Source organism: Gouania willdenowi, chromosome 6 (assembly GCF_900634775.1).
Source record: "Gouania willdenowi chromosome 6, fGouWil2.1, whole genome shotgun sequence".
NCBI lineage: Eukaryota > Metazoa > Chordata > Actinopteri > Blenniiformes > Gobiesocidae > Gouania > Gouania willdenowi.
The window spans coordinates 45,515,076-45,536,197 of NC_041049.1; the positions used below are offsets into that span (position 1 = coordinate 45,515,076).

Sequence of the window (21,122 nt, forward strand, 5' to 3'; positions counted from 1 at the left end):
AAGAATTTAGCTATTTTCCAATAAAAACGTAAAGGCCGCTGACTCACCTAGGCCATACTTTATGATGAGGCTGCCCTTCAAACAACTCACCCAATCAGAACGTGCAGGTAGGTGTGTTGCTATACACTGGTTCGCGTTAATGATTTCTGTGTATTCTGATGAGTTTCAACTGATGAGTTTCCACATGAAGTCACTTCCTTTACTTCACGTCTGTATGTCAGTCCATTTACAGTCAGTTTTTACAGATGCGCCACTCTGTCCTTTACCGTGCACACCCACCTCAGAGTCTGGATGCGATCACTCCTGACCCTAATGTGGAGATTTACCAACTTCAAGCCATTTATTATTTCCTACTATTACAAACTGCTGGAGTTATCTTACATTTTAAATCTTACTGTATATTTTATTTAAGCTTTTTCTACCTCAAAGCTGCTCCCCTAACCCGGTCCAGAAAATCTAATGTATTACTGGTATTTGCTTTTTATTGAAGCACACACCCTATTTTAGGAATATAGAATGGAAACAAATAGATAACAGATGATCAACATCTGTAGTCAATCGTCCTGCATACAAAGCACGTCTGATCCGTCTTGTGATTTTAAAGCTGTGTGTGCTTTTCACTTTATGTTTAGTTGTAGTACTAGTAGGGAAAAAAGATTCACTAGTAGTACTAATAAACCTAATGCAAATGACGTAGGAGGGATTATAACTAAATCCAGCTCCCTGATTGGTTGTAAACCAATGGCAAGCCTGAATGTGCTTTCCCTGCCTACTAGAAGTACTAGTGACACTTTTTTCTTTACTAGTAAAGTGTATTTGTGCACTAGCAAACCAAATTTGGAAACTAGTTGAGCTGAACAATGGGTGATATCACTGATATCTAATTTATTCTGACAGCTTTCCATCCATAGTGAGCTGTAGACGTGATGGGTCAGCTCACAAACCATAAAAATTCAGTACAAAACAAACGACCTCTTTAAAGTTAGGAATATTTTCCTTCATGGCTTCTCTTCTTGCCCTTGACTTTATCCCCTTTTACCACTGACGACCCCTTGTTTTCAACCACTTCCTGACAGCGGAGCCAAACCAACTGTTTGTGTGTCATTCGATCATTCTATGCAAGTGGAAAACGAAGTGCAGTGTGTTTTGTGTGTTAAAAGAAGAAAAAAAAAAAGCATACAGCAGCTGTTTTTCTCATCTTTTCTGTTCTTTTCCTGACAAACATCATTTAGGCAGATGTACATTTCACCAGGGGAGGAGCTGGCAATCAAAGCTCCCCTGTGTTTATTATGGATATGAAACGTATCCTGTTCTTAGGAACTATAATCTGAATTGCTTTTTGATTTTTATAAGGACATCAAATACGCTGTAATTGCTAACTACTCCACTTGGTCCCAGAAGCCAAGTACAAATATGTGCACCAGTTACACATTCCTACAGCACTGCTAATGACCATGGAGGAGATGTTTACATTGACTTGATTTCATCAGAATGAAGAAGTCCATGGATTTGTTTGTCCAAATTCTCCCTTTTCCTCAAGCAAATCTGGCCTCAAAGACAGCGCTTTTTCCCCATGTGATGATCTTCACATTATCCCACCCTTTCACTAAGTTCTTCATCTTCAGCCTTCTGTGTCGCTTCCACCTCTTTGTCCACAGGGACTATGCGAGTGTTTAAATCCATTACAGAGGATCAATAGCCAACCACAGAAGCTGCAGCCCGTGTCGGCCCTCGAAGCCTTTGGCCTGACATGTGGAAGCAATCACAGCGGACGTAGATGAAATGATAGATCCAACTAATACATATTTTAATCTGTAATGACATGGGTCTAATGTCTAATCCAAACACACTCACTCAGCACACACAGTGACTTCATCCAGAGTGTGTCAAACCAATTCAGTAATGACCTGGATTAGCCCAATAGTTATAACAGATAAAAGACTGATTATGTTATATATACAGTGAGTTTTTGTTTAAAAAAAATTGAGATAGAAAGTTGCCAGCGACACGGATAAAGACGTAGTATAGACGGTGTTTCTTCAGCAAAACAGAAGAACAACAAGCAAATGTCAAAGGTTGAAATTCCTGGTTCCAAGATTTTTTTTACTCCATCGACAAATATTGGGCTTGTTGTCAAACGGTGACATGACTTGCACTTTGGGAAATATTTGCGCATTGCATTGTGGGATTGGGAATCCAGTGGAAGGATGCAAAGATGGCACCTAAGGGCAAAAGTTAAATGATAGATTCTGCAATTAGAGGCTAAACCTGTGTTGACATAAAGGGAGTAGAATCTGTTCATTTTCATGGTTTTACCGCAACTTCTTTGAAATGTCTCACGTTATCAAACAAAATTCACACTTGAAGATATATTTCTGATATTTAAGAAGAATTTTTACTTCATTATGTAAGGGCAAAATTGGTTAATTATGTTTACTAATACATATTTACTCATATATTCACTCATATATTTACTCATAGACATTATTCTTTTTAAGGCTTTAAGGTGTAACTTCATTTCTGCTGTCTCATGCTCATTCTAAGGTCAGTTAACCGTTCTCCCATAACACAGTTTTATCTCAAGGCCAGACGCGCACACACCCCAGAGTCTCACACACACATACACATACACACATCCCATACACACTCATTCACACGCACGCACACACACACACACACACACTCATTCACACACACATGTAGTTTTACAAACACACACACACACACACTCCTATGCATGTGACTATCAGCCAGATACCAGGTGACGCCAATCCCAAGGGAAACTGGCCTCTTCTTCCCCCTCCTGTCTCTTCTTCTCTTTCTTATCTCTGGTAGGGGGGAGGAGGGGGAGAGGGACAGCGGGGTAGTAGTGTGTGATGTGTGTGAACAGTTGTCTAGTCTGACTTCATCCTCCGGCTGTAGCAGTGTTCTTTTTTTTTGACCATCTTCTTTGTACCTTTTCATTTAGTTTAGAATAAAATCATTTTTTATTAATTCATCATCTCTTCAGTCTGGTCTTCATCATTTACCAACGCAGAGGGTGTTTGCCAAGTTAAAGACAAGGCAACCGTTAATTTCAACGTAACAATTACCTCCACAAAGAAGTATGTCCATCCGTCCGTCTTTTGTCATGGATGTTTGTTAACAGGATATCTTAAAAAGTCCTGAACGGTTTCAAACAAAATCCAGACAGAGGACAGTGAATTGCTTGATACTAGGGATGTAACGATTAATCGTAAGGCAGTTAAAAATCGATTCATAGGTATCACGGTTGATATCGATTTTCTGACAATTGAATCGCAGTACTTTTTTTATATCCGGAAGTGTTGGCGGCGGGCGGAGTCTGCTAATACTTTCCTTCTAGCTGCCTTCTACTCTTAAATATGTTAATAAATGATTCATTACCCCTTTAGCACCGAAAGAATATCTGTAATATTACTTGAATATCTGTAAAAGTCACGTTTTTCTATTAGCTCTGTCTGCTAGCATAGCTTCTCTTCTTCACTGCAAGATATCTGCATGCCAACCGACCGCTGGGTTACCAGCGCCCTCTGCTGGTCCAAACAAATATGATGTAAATCAGTGCAATGACGGTTTTTTTGTTTTTTTTAAAGTCCAATTGTTAAGGCACAAAATACATTTTCAGTTGCACTTTTAAAAGAAAAAGAACTATTATGCAGTTTTGCATTGTTTATTATAGAACCAGAATTTAAATTAATAGGCTTCATTTTCATTTGTATTATTCCTTTATTTATTTACCTCAAGATTTATTTTTAGTTAAATTGCATTGTTTTGAATAGTTTATCAAGGAATTCTTTTGACAATGAAAAATACAAGGAAAATAATACAGTATTTTCTGTTTTGTCTACAGTCCCATTTTGTAAATGAAAAAATCGTGAGAGAATCGTATCGTGAACCCAGTATCGTGAATCGAATCGTATCGGGAGTTGAGTGAATCGTTACATCCCTACTTGATACCATTTTTGTTCTGGTTTGTTCCCAGGACCCCGTGGTATGACGTCACTCCACAATTAAGACAATTAATTTAGTCCGTATTTGGGTGTTTCTGTGAAAAAACACAAAATCAACATCCACCACTGTTTTGGCATGTCACTTTGGCATGGGAACACTGGCATCAGTTGTGGTTAAGAACAACTTTTGGATGAGTTACAGTTACACTTAATAAATGTTAAAAATCGTTGCCAGCAGTTGGAACTGCTCCATAATGTAATACAGTAAACTTACTATCCAACCAAAAAGCAACTGACAGAGACCAATTTTAAATATCTCGACCGGAATAAAACCATTAAATATGATATGCATAATTGTCTCCTTTAAGCAGGGTTGCCAATGTAAGTGGAATGCTGAATGTGAACAACTCAAAACTGGCACACAGTTTCAGAGGGCTCTTTGTCTTTAGTATCAGATGCTGAAATAACAGAAACTCACAGAATCAGGTTATAACGGTTGGCTTAGTTTTTATATGCGGTCAGTTCATATTTTCATTGGGCTTTTATGTCAATAACCTGCCAAGAAATAAGTCATTAAAGGGTGCCATAGTGGAAATGTATTAATGTAAAACCAATAAACAAAATATGTGCACATTTATTTTTATTTTAAGTACTTTTATGAACAATTTCATGCCATAGAATACAATCCATGTGGAGCAACCATGTTTAGCCGAAAGTGATTTTCTCCACATTTTTGTTGGTGCTCCTTCTGACGTGTGTGACGCTGTCATTGTGAGCTCTTATATACACTTATATACACACGAGTGAGTATGAGTACATCAGTAGGACAGAGTGGGGGGACATTGAAGAGATTTAGAGGAGCAAAATCGACAATCTATTTTGACAGCGGTTTAGATTGAAAGTCACTACAGGTACCCTTTAAACTCTAAAAGGAAGCTAAGAATAATCCAGATTAATTAGGAATGCAGACTTAACAGTAACAGCTGTACACAAAATCCCCTACAACAGAGCAGTGCTTGTAATGATCAGTTTTCCTTTGAGTGAAAACAAATTTGGGGTTGAAAAGCCAAGTGTTAGAGCTCTTTAGTCATGGAGGTACTTTTCAAACTGTCTATCCAAAAACCACGTAGTGTTTAAGTTTTAAAACATACATGGGTCAATGCCTGATACCTACATTTTCTGTCCAACTGGATTTCTTTCTGTTAAAAAAAGGTTAAACACATTCAAAGTTGCTATACATGTAGTATCTCTCCTATATACAGTATGCACTCAATTAGAATTTTGAATCAACATTTCTTATCTGTAGGGCTGGGTGATATGGACCAAAACTCGTATCTTTATATATTTTTCACAAAATGGCGATATAAAATATACATCGATATTTTTAACTCAATAAAGTCTTACCAGAAACAGAATTGTGGGTTAAATTTGCTGATGCAAAATGCCAGACAGGCACATTTATTAACAAACAGCTGCAAGATATGTGCCAATTTTGGCTTCTTCTCCTCTAAGGGACAGCACGTGTGAGTGAGTTCTGTAATGTGGCTTGTTTAGGGGAAGGACTCAGCAATCCATCTAACTGTGCTTATCATGCTGTTCTGACAAGTAGCAAAAGCAGTGACTCCTGAAATGAGTATTATAACACAAAATAAGCTATATAATAAAAACATATTGTTATAGGCAATACTGTAACTGCAGCCATCACTCCTTCGCTAGCGAGACAAACAATGGCAGACTTTTGCAAAAGTTTGGGAGTGGAGTTCATGGGTGGAGTTACCAGCGAAGGAGAGGGTATTTTTTTCTTGATTTCATTTGTGACATCACAAATGTGTAAAATTTGAAACGGAGCAATTTTCTCTGTGTTGTAAGGCTGACACAGACCACAAACAAACGACTGGATGGATTTATTTTATATTTTGTGTGCCGTGTGGACACTCAAGCAACCTCATTTGTGTTAAAAAAGATTGCAAAAGTGGATTTTTTACAATATGTTCCCTTTAACTATCAAGCAGTGAAAATCCCTGATACATCATAGACTCACATACAGAACAAGAAACATTTGAACACAATGAATAAATAAACAAATAAAATAAAAAGAGGAAATTTGAGTCAAAGCATGCATTAAAACACTCAACAGTGTAACATTGAAAACACTGAAGCTGCTCCTAATGGTAGAGAATGTGAGTGCATTATTGTAAAGCACTTCCTGTCTACAATGGTGGTAATAAAAGTTCTGCATAAAGCAATTCCATTACAAATTTATATGAAATATAAGACTTAGGAAATGCAGCAACAAAGCAAAGCTGTTGCTGGAGAAAAAGGAATGATAAAATGCCTTGATCAAATGCCAGGTTTTCCCACAAGAATAAAAAAAATAAGGGAATAAAGAAAGTGGACATACAAAAATTAGAAAATAATGTATAGTGTTTTTTTTTCATGTTGCAAAACTTCTAGTGGTTCTCAACTGGTCTCACCCTGCAACCCAATTTTGTCACTGTCATTAAATCGCGACCCACTTTTTTCTTTTTTTTTTAAGAATTCAACCAACCAAATTTAATCATATTTTCCATATAATCTTTTTTTTAAAACATAAATCTATTTATTTGCCCATGCAACAAGCATTTCACAACAGGCCTGTCAAAAGAAAAGTTTCTTTCAAAATAAAAGACAAGTCCAACCCAACATGAGAGACATTAAGTATTTATTTATTTTTGACCAGCTGTTCGCGACCCACTTTTGGGTCCCGACCCACCAGTTGAGAATCACTGTTCTAGAGCACCTTGACACTTTCAATGTGAGATTTTATTTTTGAGCAGTTGTTTGTTTTAGCCTTTTGATCTGTTGTAGCTCAAGTGGAAATATCTTGGCTTGAAATCACATCGTCCCCTTTGCACCTCTTATCAACAGAGATAAGAAAAATAAACCATCACACATTAAATCATTGAAACAGAACAGGTCATCAGGTATAACGCGTGTGGTGGTATAACGGTTTTTTTCAAATGCCACAAGAACATTAATTTATAAAGGTTACATAAAATGTGATTTAGAAATGTTTATCATACATACTTTTATTACTTGTTTTCTACTGTGAAATGTTAGAAAAGGGTTTGATCAGGTGATGCAGGTAGATATAATAAAATACTATTTTTTTGCTGATTTTGGACCGACATCCGATATCAACATCGGATCGGGACACCCCTACTGTAATTAATGTTGCTTCAAGTCTTACACTTTAAGACTTTAATTACCACATTGTCAAACTGAGGCCTTTTAAACACTACATCTGATACAAGATTAAAAAAAACCTCACAATATGAGTCTTTTCTAATCCACAACCAAGTCAATTACTCCCACCTCTTTGATGGAAACAGATTCCAGACTAAGAAAATATGTGTAGTTTTATGGATGCTCTGACTAAATCATCCAAACATCATAAATTACCTTTTGTGTCAAACTCCCTCAAACCATTACGTCTAATTTTTCCTGCTTCTAAAACAAGCAACTTTGGGGCCTGAATCTAAGTCTCCTGATTTATTTCACCCACAATCAGGTGTTAATGATGAGATAATCTAATCATTGTCTATGTTTATGATAACATAAAAGATTATATTTATTTGCAGCGAGTACGAGTTGGAAGCTCATCCAACCTGTGGTGAGCAGCACAAACACATTTTTAGGAATCCTGTCATGTTTCTGTCAAGGTTAGATCAGGTAACGCTCTGTTGTAAACTAGTAGACTACAAGATGAAATAGTGAGGAATACAACTGAGAAAGTGTTCACGACACAAATACAGTATATCGCCATAGAAACACCATATTTTCTAATGATAGCACCAGAAAGTATACATTTGGACTTTGATATATAAAATCTGGATGCAGCTATCCTAAGTTTAATTAAAATCCCCAAAACATTGGGCATCATGCAAGAAGATATAAAAAAATGATGATAAGCGAAAACTGATTTGTATCTGTGATTGTGTTCGTAAACATTGATTTTTGGGAATCACCAATTTTTATTCTTACGAGTTGTGAAGAAAACTCATACTAACAGGGAAAGACTTAAAGCTGCAGTTAGTAAGTTTTTTTTTTTTGTTTTATTTGGTCAAAAATCCATAATAATATTATTAAATTGTAGGGGTGTGAAAAAAAATTAATTTCACAATGTCTCAATTTTTTATTTTTTTTTAAACATTTTATTTTTATATTCAATCAAGATTTTTGTGTATTTGTGCAATATTTCAGTGGTGGTTACAATGCTTTCAATGTGTTGCAGTGGTTACTTGATGCACTTGATTTTATTATGACAGTGTGTAATGCCTGCAATATTTATACATGCACAGGCATTTTATTTTCATATAATCTGTTCAGATCATTATTTAAACTGATACAAGATACATAATTTTTTTCTTTTTTTGTGCATTATCAGCAGTGTTTGGAATAATGGCGTTTAAAGTAACGGCGTTTGTTTTTCAGTAATGGGGTAATCAAACTAATTACTTTTTACGCCATTACAACGCCGTTATCGTTACTGAACGTTAAATGCGGTGCGTTACATGCATTAATTGCATAAACTGTTATCCGAAAGCAACCCTGGCTTCTGAATCAGCTGTTGTGAGGAGGTGGGTTAAAAACAAGGTGAGCGATTATGATTGGCTTAGGCGGCGTCATGTTTCATGGTAGCCAATCAGAGCCAGTGTTTTTACACATGTGCCAACAAGAGGAGGCGGGTTAAAAACAAGGTGAGCGATTATGATTGGCTAAGGCAACGTGCCAGCACACACGACACACACACACACACACACACACACACACACACACACACACACACACACACACACACACACACACACACAGAGCAGATTTGATGAATCAGCAGAGATGGTGAGTGTGGAGCAGTCTGATGAAAGTTGACATTTTTAAGGTGACGATACAAACACTTCTTTAAATTAATTGTGGTCAAAGGCAAGAACGTGTATGTGAAGTGTTCATTAAATCCAGGAGTGAAGACTTTGTCCACATCTGTTCTAAGCAACTCAAAATTAATGAAGCACCTCACAACACATGCATCTAAAAAATGTGAATTATTTGACATATAGCAACTTTTTTTTCTTTTTTTTTAACAGTAACGCAAATAGTTACTTTCCTTGGTAATGAGTTACTTTTAATATAGAGTAATTTAGTTACTAATGCAGTTACTTTTTTGAACAAGTAGTGAGTAACTATAACTAATTACTTTTTTAAAGTAACGTTCACAACACTGATTTACTCACTTACAGTTGTTACAATGTCGTCATTATGTTGTCATGGTTACTTTGAGACTTCTACACAGTTGTTTCAGGGAAAAGAAACTTGTTGCACTTTATTTTATGATGACAGTGTGTAACACTGCATTTTTTTTTTTCAGTGAAAATGCGCAAAAACACTAATAATAAATAATAAATAGGATGTTTTGAAGCAAATAGTTTTGACTCAATGTGTCCCCTGAATGATCAATATATTCTGATGAACATATGCAGCAACTTGATTTTTCATCTCTACGTTTAATTGTGATATTAACTGGGTAGAATATCGTGATATATCGTGGTAATATTGTATCGTGACCCAAGTATCGTGATACTATTGTATTGCAACATCCTTGCCAATACTCACCCCTATCATATTGTATTGCATATTCTAATCCCAAGTGTTCTGAGTGGACAGTGAATCTCTGCTCCTTCTCCTGATGCTGTAAATGAGCTTTAGAAATACAAGTGCGTGACACTGGACTTCAGGAACGTGATGCTGGACTTCAGCCAATCAAAACTTGATCCGTGTTCCCGAGCTGAGAATAGGGACAGTCCCATGGCTTTATATTCCAGCTGAAGTCTCTAATGTGGCTTTTGGCACAGCGGTTACACGGTAAATCAAGAGGAAAAGGGAAGTCTGAGGTGGAGAAGCAACAGAATAAAGGCACAAAGGTGTTCAGGAGGAACAGAGTCTGTGGAGTCACTGTGTGCAGCAAACTGTGAGCAATCCACTTGCAGTCAGCGCAGTCTGCCCCAAGTCAGAGAGAGAGACTGAGAACACACGGAATAAATAGCTCATTAAAAATTATCTAAGGTGAGGTGGAAAGAACAGACCCAATTCATCTGCAGTGTGGATGCAGTGTGTCTGCTCTGATCAGCTGAGATTTGCTGCACTTCGGCTGCTTCTGTTTGAGCAGCAGCTGTGACTCTGAGCCTCTTACTATCCTCACAGCAGCGAGTGATACGTGCTTTCATTTCCCTAAAACATCAGAATACTTTCCAATAACACAAGATAAAGTTCCTACATTTGTTACTAGTCTCTATGGAGAAAACACTCACAAAGAGTTTCATTCAGGAGGGGAGCGTGGAGGGCCTCACAATTCTACAAACCCCAGAAGAAGAAGAAGAGCAAACATCAAAGCTTCATAAATTTTCTCCAATGCACAACATGTTTTATAATTAAAAAAAACAGCCTTAAAACAAGGCTGTTGAACCAGCCAAACTTACACAATATGCTCCAACACTTGTTCTGGATACTGTATTCATGTATTATTTATTTCAAGTTTGTGATAAATATCTCTGCCACCACACAGCATTCAAGGCATCAATGATTTGCCAAAGCTCTGTTATTTTTCTGTGCCTGCTCTGAAATATGATATTATTCCAGTGTTTGATTCCATTAAAATATATTTCCATTTCACTGCTTCTTAAGTTAAATGTGAGCAGATTTAGAGGTTGAGAACATTTGAATCATCCAGAGTTAATTTAACTTGTTTTTATTCTTAACAAAAAAAAAAGAGAAATTTAAGAACATATTGACTCATGAGGCACAATGTGTCATGACTAAAACTTAAAAGTCTCTTCCAAGAAGCAAGAATATCAAATATTTAAAATGAGCAAACACCAAAGAGACAAAAGACTTGACAAAACTTACAAAAGCAAACATAAGTAAAGTGTGGGGAGGTTAAATACACAAGATTTTTGGGAAAGTTTAGATTACTAATAGTGTGTGTGTGTGTGTGTGTGTGTGTGTGTGTGTGTGTGTGTGTGTGTGCGTGTGTGTGTGTGTGTGTGTGTGTGTGTGTGTGTGTGTGTGTGTGTGTGTGTGTGCGTGCGTGTGTGTGTGGGTGTGTGTGTGTGCGTGTGCGTGTGTGTGTGGTAATCAAATCCTTTTAAGTGAAGAAGAGCTGAACCAGATGCAGAGAACTGCCCCCGCCTCACAACACACACACACACACATACACACACACACACACACACACCAGAGTTTGTCTGTACTACAACCACCGAGACAGATAAACAACAACAATACAGAAATCTACTCATTCAGAAGACATTTGCCAAAACATAATGAAATAATGTCATTGACCTTTTGCTGGAAGACTTTTCACTCACACTTGGTTTCACGTTTACAGATAGAAAATCTATGACTATATTAGACATCGTTCTGGCTGGATTTCCTGTAAACTATGTCATCCTAACTTTCTGAGTTCATTAAGTTTGAAAGCTCGAGCGGGAGTGTAAATTATTCACGTTTACATCTTAAATCTCCCTGGACCTTCTCCTCAGGGCCATTGCCAGCCACTATCACATTACTCAGCCGTGACGGCACAGTTTTTGGGTGTTACCTATGCTCGGCTCACCCCTCAGTAAATTACTGAACACAGCTGGGTGCAGCAACCTTCACCAGTGTTCTCCTGGCTGAGGAAGAGCAGGGAGCAGCATCTTTGATATGAGAAAGGTTATGAAAATTGATCATAGGGCAGAACAGGGAACAACAAGCGTGAAGCAAAAGATGTGCTTTTGGACGGATGAGGAAACCAATTTCAAGCTACAGTTAAAGAAGCTATAAATCCTAAAATACATGACAGAAGAAAAACACATAATAAATAATTTTTTTTCCCTTATAAGTTGTTACTAGGCGCTATTAAGGACACATCAAAGCCATCAGCAGTTATTAAAGTAAACAAAAGTATGTAACTACAGTTCTATGAATCCTGGATGACCGCCAGAGGCGGTGCCTAAAGCACTGGATGTTCCAACTCGCCGGGTCATCCAGGGTCACAGGTGACTTTGTTGATATAATTACTCGACCTGCGCATACGCAACATGATAAATCCAGTGCCTTAAGCTCCGCCTCTGGCGGTCAGTAAGGATGAAATAGAACTTCCTGAAAAAAATGTTGTCTGAATGAACGAAACCTTAACATATTATTCAAAAAGAAGACAAAATGAACTTGATGAAATTATGGTTCTTTTATGGCTAAAACTTGACGATAAATGGGTGAGTTTTCATAGACACAACGCGACTGGACGGAAACGTTAGTGGGTGGCCTGTGCATGACATTTGTGTCAATCAAAAGCTGAATAATATCAGCAATGCTGCTGCATCCTATCCTTGTTTGGTCATGCCCAAATGGATGTTAAAAGACTAATACTTTCTTTCAACAACAATTAAGATTAAAACCTTTTCGAGATTTTGTCGACTAAAACTGGACCAAAACTATCACATTTTGAAATGACTTAAGTGCGATTAAAACTAATAACTCTTTTTGTCCAAAATGCTGTGTTCAAAATGTCGTGTCAATGTCAAGTAGATTGACTTATGATCACAACTCAATAACTGGGGAGGGTCTCCGACAACGGGAAAAAAACAGCATTCACATTCGGACCCTTTTACAATCTTTCTTTTTATTTAAAACCAGGCCCCAACATGACAGAAATGTCTCTGGTACAAAGACAGGTTTAGCTGTTAGTGTATTAGCTGAACTGCTGATCATTTTACTTGGTCACACATTATTGCAGAAGCATCTATAATCACACCGCTGTGCGGGATTTTGTGCAAAATGTGAGTGAGATTGGTTGGTTGGGGAAAATTAAGGTTTTACAAATTATTTTTTGGGATCGTATTAGGGCTGTAGTCAACCAAGGAAATGGTTTGTCGACCAAGACTATGGCACACGTAGCCATCACCCAAAAAAGAGAATGAATGAGCAGGTGCAGAGGAGGACGAGGAGAAAGAAAAAGAGAGAGAAATATTTTGTTTTGGTGTTTTGTGGTGCTGATTTGCTTTTAAACACAGACCATTTATGATATGAACCTTATTCAAGCTTTGACCAGAACTCGACAAAGCAAAAGTGAAACCTACAGGTCCGACAGAGATTAGGTATTTATATCAGAGCCCGACCTGAAACAGGCAGTTAAAAAATCTTTTCCTCATACAAATGACATACTTACTTTGTTTTAGCGGTTAGCCTGCTTTTATTAATAAACAAAGATCAGCACACGGGGAAACAAACGCACGTCAAACACAGGTGCGACGTGGCACCAGAGACAACAGTGGATCTATTTACATAATCCACATACCAAATATAAGAATAATCCATGTTCTGTGCAGAAAAAGGATTGATTCAACAGTGGGTACTTCCCTCTCTGCTCTGAGAACAACACACTGACAGCTGAAGCACAACACTTTTTTTTCTTTTTTTTTCTTTTTTTTTGCAGCGCAGCACTCACTCACACAGCTGTTGCTGAACATAGAATCATGTTTAGGCATTAAATAAATAATATTTGATATTTCACCTTTATCACCTATATAAGTGCATTGCATTTTTTTTTTAAATGGTATTGAAACTGATACCGTTGCTGGTCGACCAATGAAAATCTTGGTCGGCCACCAAAGTTGGCAGCCCTAGATCATATGATGATTCATATCACACATTTCAATGTGATTCTTCCCTTTAAATAGGTGGCTGAGGGTTAGCAGTGTGGCTAACAGACATGTTAAACTCCTGCAATTAAATCTTGCATGACTTTAGTGTACTGTATGCATGTTTGCTATGATTTCGTAAAGGTTTAACAACCAGTAAGTCATCTAACCAGGGAAAGATGATGAAACGGACCTGCAACTGAAATGTGTGAAGTGAAGTGGAAATGAAAGAATTAGGATTATTTTGAAACATAGAATCAGAAGCCAAACAAAACATTTTCACTAAACTGATGCTTTAGGCTTTCCTAAGAGTAAAGACGGTAGCCATGAAGGTCTGACACCCAATTCATTAACTGTTATCATCTCCTCAATGTCTGCATACTTTACATCTTCTATGTATGATTCAATAATGTCTGAATATTTTGTTACAAAACAAAGTCTCAGCTAAATATCTGCCAACATGAAATAGGCCAAACATGTGTTGTCACTTGTAAACACACACAGGCTTTGTGATAGTTGCTATGCCTTGCAAATTTGTCTTTGGACCAACCTGGAAACCTTTTGTAGCTTATCAGCCCTCCTCAGGTTTCCAGTCTTTCTGTGCAATCCTTTCACGCCCTCACTGTAAAAAACTGTTGGACTACTTTCCATTCCATGATCCTTTGCATTCTCGTGCAGCCTGATTCAGTCCAATGATCTTTATCTCCTTCTGACATTTGAGTGAAACATGCTGAGGTAGGACGGCCCTATTTGGTCGACCCACAAAGGAAAACCTATTTGGTTTCTGCACTTAAATTTGTAGAAAGCAGACATGGGCAACAGGTACTACATGCAGCCCTTGATCTAATGCTGTGCGGCTTCTAACACAAATGTGCAAAATGACAAAAATGCACAAAACAACATCAAATATATGCTAAATCAATGAATCACATTATTTTTTTAAACAGTTTATCTATAAAGCACATTTAAACCATGCTTTAGCTGAATAAACTGAAATAAAAGTGTCTCTCACGTACAAACAAACACTCGCGCACGCAAGTCACACTTGCACAAATACTCGTGCACACACACATTAACACTCATGGTGTGCACACACACAAACACTCATGGTGCGCACACACACAAACACTCATGGTGCGCACACACACAAACACTCATGGTGCGCACACACAAAAACAAGTGATTGTATGTGCACACACTAATGCGTGCACACACAATCACTCGTGGTGCACACACACAAACACTGCACACACACACACAAACACTCGTGCGCACACACATAAACACTGCACACACACACACAAACACTCGTGCGCACACACAAATCTCTGCAGGTGAAGCAAACGACTCTGCTTCACAGTCAGTGACAAATCGCATGACGCAACGAATAGATGAACCGCTTTTAATAGTCAATTTCTATCAATTTTATCGATTCATTGTTGCAGCCTTACACAACACTACAAAAATAACAGATTATACACAACTATATCTGAAATACATAAAAATCCTTTCACAAACTTACAAGTGTACATAAAAATACACAAAATGATTCAAAACATCATACATAATTTCAGAAACACACATAAAAGATTAAAAAAATATATGCAAAATGACTACAAAGATAAATAAAACAATAAAAATATAAAAATTAACAACAAAAACACAAAAAATGAGACAAAAATACACAAAGCAATTGAAATACAGACAAAAGCCTTTTCTCTTTGTATTTATGGTCACAATAGTCATTATTCTCAATGGTGACATTTTTGTTAATAATGTGGGTCTCAAATCAGATAATCACATTTTTGTTGCCCTCACTGTTATAATATTTGAAATGGAAATGGACTGAAGCTGCACTTCCATGTTTTGGCACAATTTCACACATTTTCATGCTATTTTTCTTCTAAAGCTGGCGACTAAGCAAATTTCTCCCTATGTAATCTTGCATTATTTCAGGGTAACCCTCCTGTAAGTCATCTGAAGCATATAAATGTAAAATGAATAACAGTAGTTGACTCTATTAATTCTATTTATCATGTTCGGTACAATTTTGGGAAGTTTACCAACCATCTCTTTTCCTGTCTAAACAGGAAAAGAGATGAAATAGAAAACAAAAAGAAACGGAATTGTGTGATTTTTGAACGACACGGTGGGAATCTCTGTCGGATGATGTGTGAACATAACCAGAGACGCAGAAATGTAATGTCTGACCCCGGTGATCCACATCTCCAGAAACCAAATCCTTGTTTTTCTGGGCTGGCCTCCCAGTAAAGTTGGAACAGTCATGATCTGACGTGTTGACCATTAATGGCTCCATCTGGCACAATCACACTTGTGACCATAACAAAGATAAGAGGATGTAAATCAAACAGTCTCTCTCACACTTTAGGCAAATAGGAAAACTTATTATTATAGTTTCGTTTCATCACATGAGAATTTAGGAGCATTAACAAACAAGGAGTCGTTCTCCCATAGCCTCAGACGTGGCCTTAATTCACGTGGGTTTTTTACTGGAAAAATAACATATGCCCATGCATTGACATTGGACAATTTTCAGCATTTTTTGATTGATTTGATTAAAAATATAGTGACAAGCATATGTTTCTAATATGAGGTTTTCATGGTGAATTCTTCAGACTAAGGCAGGCTTCAAATTGCACATTGGAAAATTTAACCACAAAAAGTGATGAAAAAGGCTCATTTAAATGTGAAAAGGTGGATTCTTAAAGTGATCCTCCACTATTTGGTCTAAAATCTTTGAAATGTACTTATAAAAGATCTATGCCTAACCAAATATATTATTATGCGCCATATTTATTTTAACTGCCTTTTAAAAATGGGACTACTTTACAGTTTTGGAGTCTGTGTTTCACCATCTTGAAATCACATGATTGATGCATTCAGTCTGCTTTTTAAATCATTTAGCAGCTTGTTTTTGTCAAAATGCCAAATTCTGCTGCTTTTGTTTGCTCTAAATAATCAGGAAAAGGTAAAGATGCCACTGTAACCCCAAAAAGAGGATACAAACAGTTGTGACCCAAAAAATTATCTATATATGTATAGCGGCAGTTTCAACTCTGCGGTTTGGTAGTAGACAATGAAGCAGAGAAGAATAGCTCTCCTAAGGGACCTTTATTCGCCCTTTAATCCCCAGTTTCCACTGGATGCGTCTCCGCTGCATTACGTCACCGCCGTGTCACCGGAGCTGATAGGTTTCCATTTTAGTCTATGTGATAATTTCCACCGGGTCCGCTGTGGTGCGTGTCTGATCCTTCCCCGATGCGGTAGTCTGGTGCCCTCCACCAGATATACGTAGGTCTTCTATTTCTGGCGGATACCGGAGCACGACGCATCAATCGGCACAGAGCAAATGAAGCTAAACAGGAAATTAAGCATGTACTCCGCAATAAAATATCGGGTTACTTTTCAAAATAAAACACTTCACATTATATTTCAAGTAACTACATCACCAAAATCATAATGTGTGAAAACAAATTCACATCCACTATATTGTTTCCTCTCATACTGTAACTACACTGTAAACTGCAGCAACTTTGATTTAGTTCATGTTTTACTGGTGCAGTTTTATCTCTTCTCTGTTGGCTGTTGATAAAAAATGTGGCTATGACAAATCCAGAGAGTCCAACCTTCTTGTTCTCCTTCGTTAGGAACACTGACCTGTTTAGCTGTTTATTGTTGCATTTAGAACACATACATTTAACTGTGTTCTCGCACGATTATATAAATATTGCGAGAACTAATCTGTCTCGTGACGTCACAATCGTTCAACCGGAGCGCACCGCGGCGCACTCAAAATGCAATCGGTGTGAATTACCAGACTGCGGACAGCGGTGAAAAACCGGATCGGTGCCTTGGCGCAGCGGAGACGTAGCCAGTGCAAACCCCGGGTGACAGTGCTTTGGTGGCTGACGTTAATGACTAAATCACAGACGTTGAAGACACACAAACCCTGAGAATAGAAGTCCTTTTGGGTGGGAGTCGTTCAACAGTTTGTGATTTACTCGCTAACTTCAGCCACCAGAGCGTGTCAGTGCACTGTTACAGCGGCATCTTTAACTTTTCCTGATTATACAGAGCAGGGGTGTCAAACTCATTTTAGTTTAGGGGCCACATACAAACCGGTTTGATCTCAAGCGGGCTACATATTTTAGCAGGAAAAAGAGGAATTTTAATATTAATGTGCACTAGTTTGCACTTCTAGGTATAAATTACATATAAAGCATATATGAAACCGACAATATCCAAGCATTAAGTGAACATTAAGCATTAAGTAAATTAGATAAAATAATAGGTATCATGTAGGAGGTAGCAGCGCACCTTTGGATGAGAGATCATCCATGCTCAGCAGAGCTCAGAGGGAGAGGAGGAAAGGCGTTTAAGAGACAGAAAATGGCGCTACGTACAGCAGCGCACACTGAACCAGAGCATGTGTGGAACTCATGGATAGTGTGGCGATGGTGAGATAAAACCATAAAAAAAACGGGGAACGCAGTGACACTCTGCATGTCCGGGAGGAAGAGGAAGTTATGTGTGTGCAGAATGACGGGAGAGAAACTTGGAGGAACGCCAAAATACAGTAAGAAATCAATTCAACTCTGACCCAGATAGATAAATAATAATAATTTTGCCATCAAAAGCCTGGTCTCAGTGTTGTTTTTTATATATATATAAGGAAACAATGTTTAGATGTTAGAGTTGTAACTAAAGCAAAAAAATAGCTTTAAAGTCACTGACAGGGTTTTTTTTAAAAAAAAAGGCTTTTTTCTCAGCTTTTTGCTCTGAAACTGAAGATTTGTGTAAAACTTGCTTTATTCAATGGCTGATTACAAAAGAACGAAACGAGCCAGAAACAAATTCTTTTTTTTTTTTTATGAAAGAGGCTTCAATCTTTCAGAATCTGATGTGAGATTTCAGATAGTCATAGTAGAAAATATTCTGTGGGTCTTTAAAATCAGTCAAAATGCTCAAAAACAGCTGGCACTGAGGGGTGTAGAAAATCTGAAAATGACTGGCACTGAATGAGTTATAAAATGACTGCCATCATGTGATACAAGCATGGGACATTTGGAAACTGAATGCTTCACTCAAAAGAAAATAATTTGATGTTTACAAGCAAATGAGGCCGTGTGACATCATCAATCACGTGATTTCAAGATGGTGGAACACAGGCTCTAAAACTGTAAAGTAGTCCCATTTTTAAAAGTTAATTAAAAATAAAAATGGTGTAAAATAATGTGTTTTGTTAGACATAGATGTTTCAAAGATTTCAAAGGTTTTAAGACACATTTGTAAAAACAATAGAGGGTCCTTTTAAATGTGGAAACTGGATTTTTAAGTATAAGTGAACTGTATTAATCTCTTCACCCTGTGTTTAGAATAGTGAAAACTCTGACTCATTACTGCCTTTCAAGTCAAACCTGGAATTGCACTACTACAGGAATAAAGGAAAAATATAATTTCCTGTTTTGTTTGGAGTTAAAAGTAAAGTAATGATATATTTCATTTAATAATTACAAGTAGAACAGAACACTTAATTCCTTATTTCACATCGAACGAACGTCCTACAAATGAAACAGTTTTGACATTTCCTGCAGCCTTCAATAAGTAAGTCCCTGGCATTTTCTCACAATAGGAGGGAACCAATAAAATGTTACAGCCACTCACTCAAATAGACCACAGAGCTCATTGAATAAATGTCGCTGTTAAAGATACGCAGCATTTGATATTTAAAATGGCACTTTGCATCATTAAATAGAAAAGGCCTCCAAAGGGTCTGGCATACAACAAAACACACATACTAAACACTGTAAAGATGTGTCTTAATTAAATAACTGCATTATTCATTTGTTAATAATGGTTAGCATGTAAATGTTCCATTAGCATGAATGTAGCGCACAAGTGGGGTTTTCCTCAAAGTTGAAACAACGCATTATTCAAAATAGGTGAAATTGTGCACTGTAGGACAGAGATGGGCAACTTTTATCATAGTGGGGGCAACAAAAATATGTAATTGTTTGATCTGAGGATCACACTATCAAAATTAATGTCAATATTCTGAATATTGATCAATCTGAGCATTATAACAAATTAAAGTTGGTGTTGTTTATGGTGTTTTCAACCTAATTTCTGCACATTTTTTCTCTCATTTTAAGTGTTTTTGTTGTTGTTTGTATATTTATCAGTTATTTTTGTTTATTATGGTAGTCATTATGTGTGTGTTTTCTGTACTCATGAATGTTTTGTAGTCATTTTGGTTTTTTTTGTCATTTTTTGGAGTAATGTTTATGTATTTTTGTTATTTGTTATGTTTATGTTGGGAGCAGCACGCAATTATGAATAAAATATTTCAAAAAAGAGCTGCATGTGGCTAATGGCCACAAAAATTAACAAAAGGCTTTGTCTGTATTTACGTTATGTGTGTTTCTTCTTCTTTATGTTGATGTTTAATTTTTTTTGTTTGTTTATTGTGTTAGTCATTTTGTGCATTTTCCTGTAAATTTGTATGTCTTTTGGAGGCATTTTTGTGTATTTCTATGAAATTCTTAATGTTTTTGAAGTAATTTTGTCCATTTAAATTTTAGTTTACTATATTGTTCTGTTCGTGTGTTTAGTAATGGGAGTAATTTTGTGTATTTTTATTTACGTTGCTTTATTTATTTTTGTAATTTTGTAAATTAAAGTTGTACAAAATTAAACCAAGGGCCCTAATCTGATGTAGAAAAATGACCAATTCTGTGTAGTAATACAGGAATTAATAAGGGTGCATTTATCTGTTTTAATGTGTTTCTGTTGTTTTTGTTGTTTTTGTTTACTTTAGTAATCATTTTAAAATTAATAATTATCTGGACAAATTTCGTGTTTTTTTTTTATTGTAAATTTGTCTGTTTTCTGGAGTAGTTTCAGTTAATCTGTATGTTTGGTTATTTTTGTGTGTTTTTGTACTCGTTTTGTTCGCTTTGGGGTGATTTTTTGTGTGTGTTGTGTTGTGTATTTTGTGTCATATTGGGGGTCGCACACGTGAAGTCACGCACGCGCTCAGTAATCCATCATCACATGCACCTGCGTTAATAAAAATGACTGCATTGCAAACGAAGAGAAGACTTTAAACTTTAAAGCAAGAGGAAAAAAAATAGTTTAAAATATGAATTTGATTATAACTTTAGTGTGAAATTCTCGTGCGTCACTAGGAAAGCGGTCGCCTCGCGCTCTTCTTCACCTGATCGGATCACCTTCATGAAGTCAATCCGACTTAACTCGACAAAGGCGAAGGAGAAAGAAAAAAAGGAAAGAGGGGAAAAAAGGAACTCACCCAGAATGGTTGTAAAGAAAGCAGTCAGCTGAAGCTCCAAAAGGACTCAGTTTGCTTTACGGAAGCGCCTGGACTTGGAAAGACTCCCGTTGTTCACTTTGCAGAAAC

At 37.0% G+C, this 21,122-nt stretch overlaps 1 protein-coding gene across 3 annotated transcripts in view; it reads right to left on the reverse strand.

The window, feature by feature from the left end:
• The window catches only part of znf469 (zinc finger protein 469), a 335,089-nt gene extending 313,967 nt beyond the window's left edge, over positions 1–21,122 (reverse strand). For all 3 annotated transcript variants that reach the window (XR_003674351.1, XM_028451156.1, XM_028451157.1), the window contains exon 1: positions 21,015–21,122. The gene's annotated coding sequence lies outside the window, so the exon portion shown is untranslated. The remainder of the gene's footprint in view (positions 1–21,014) is intronic.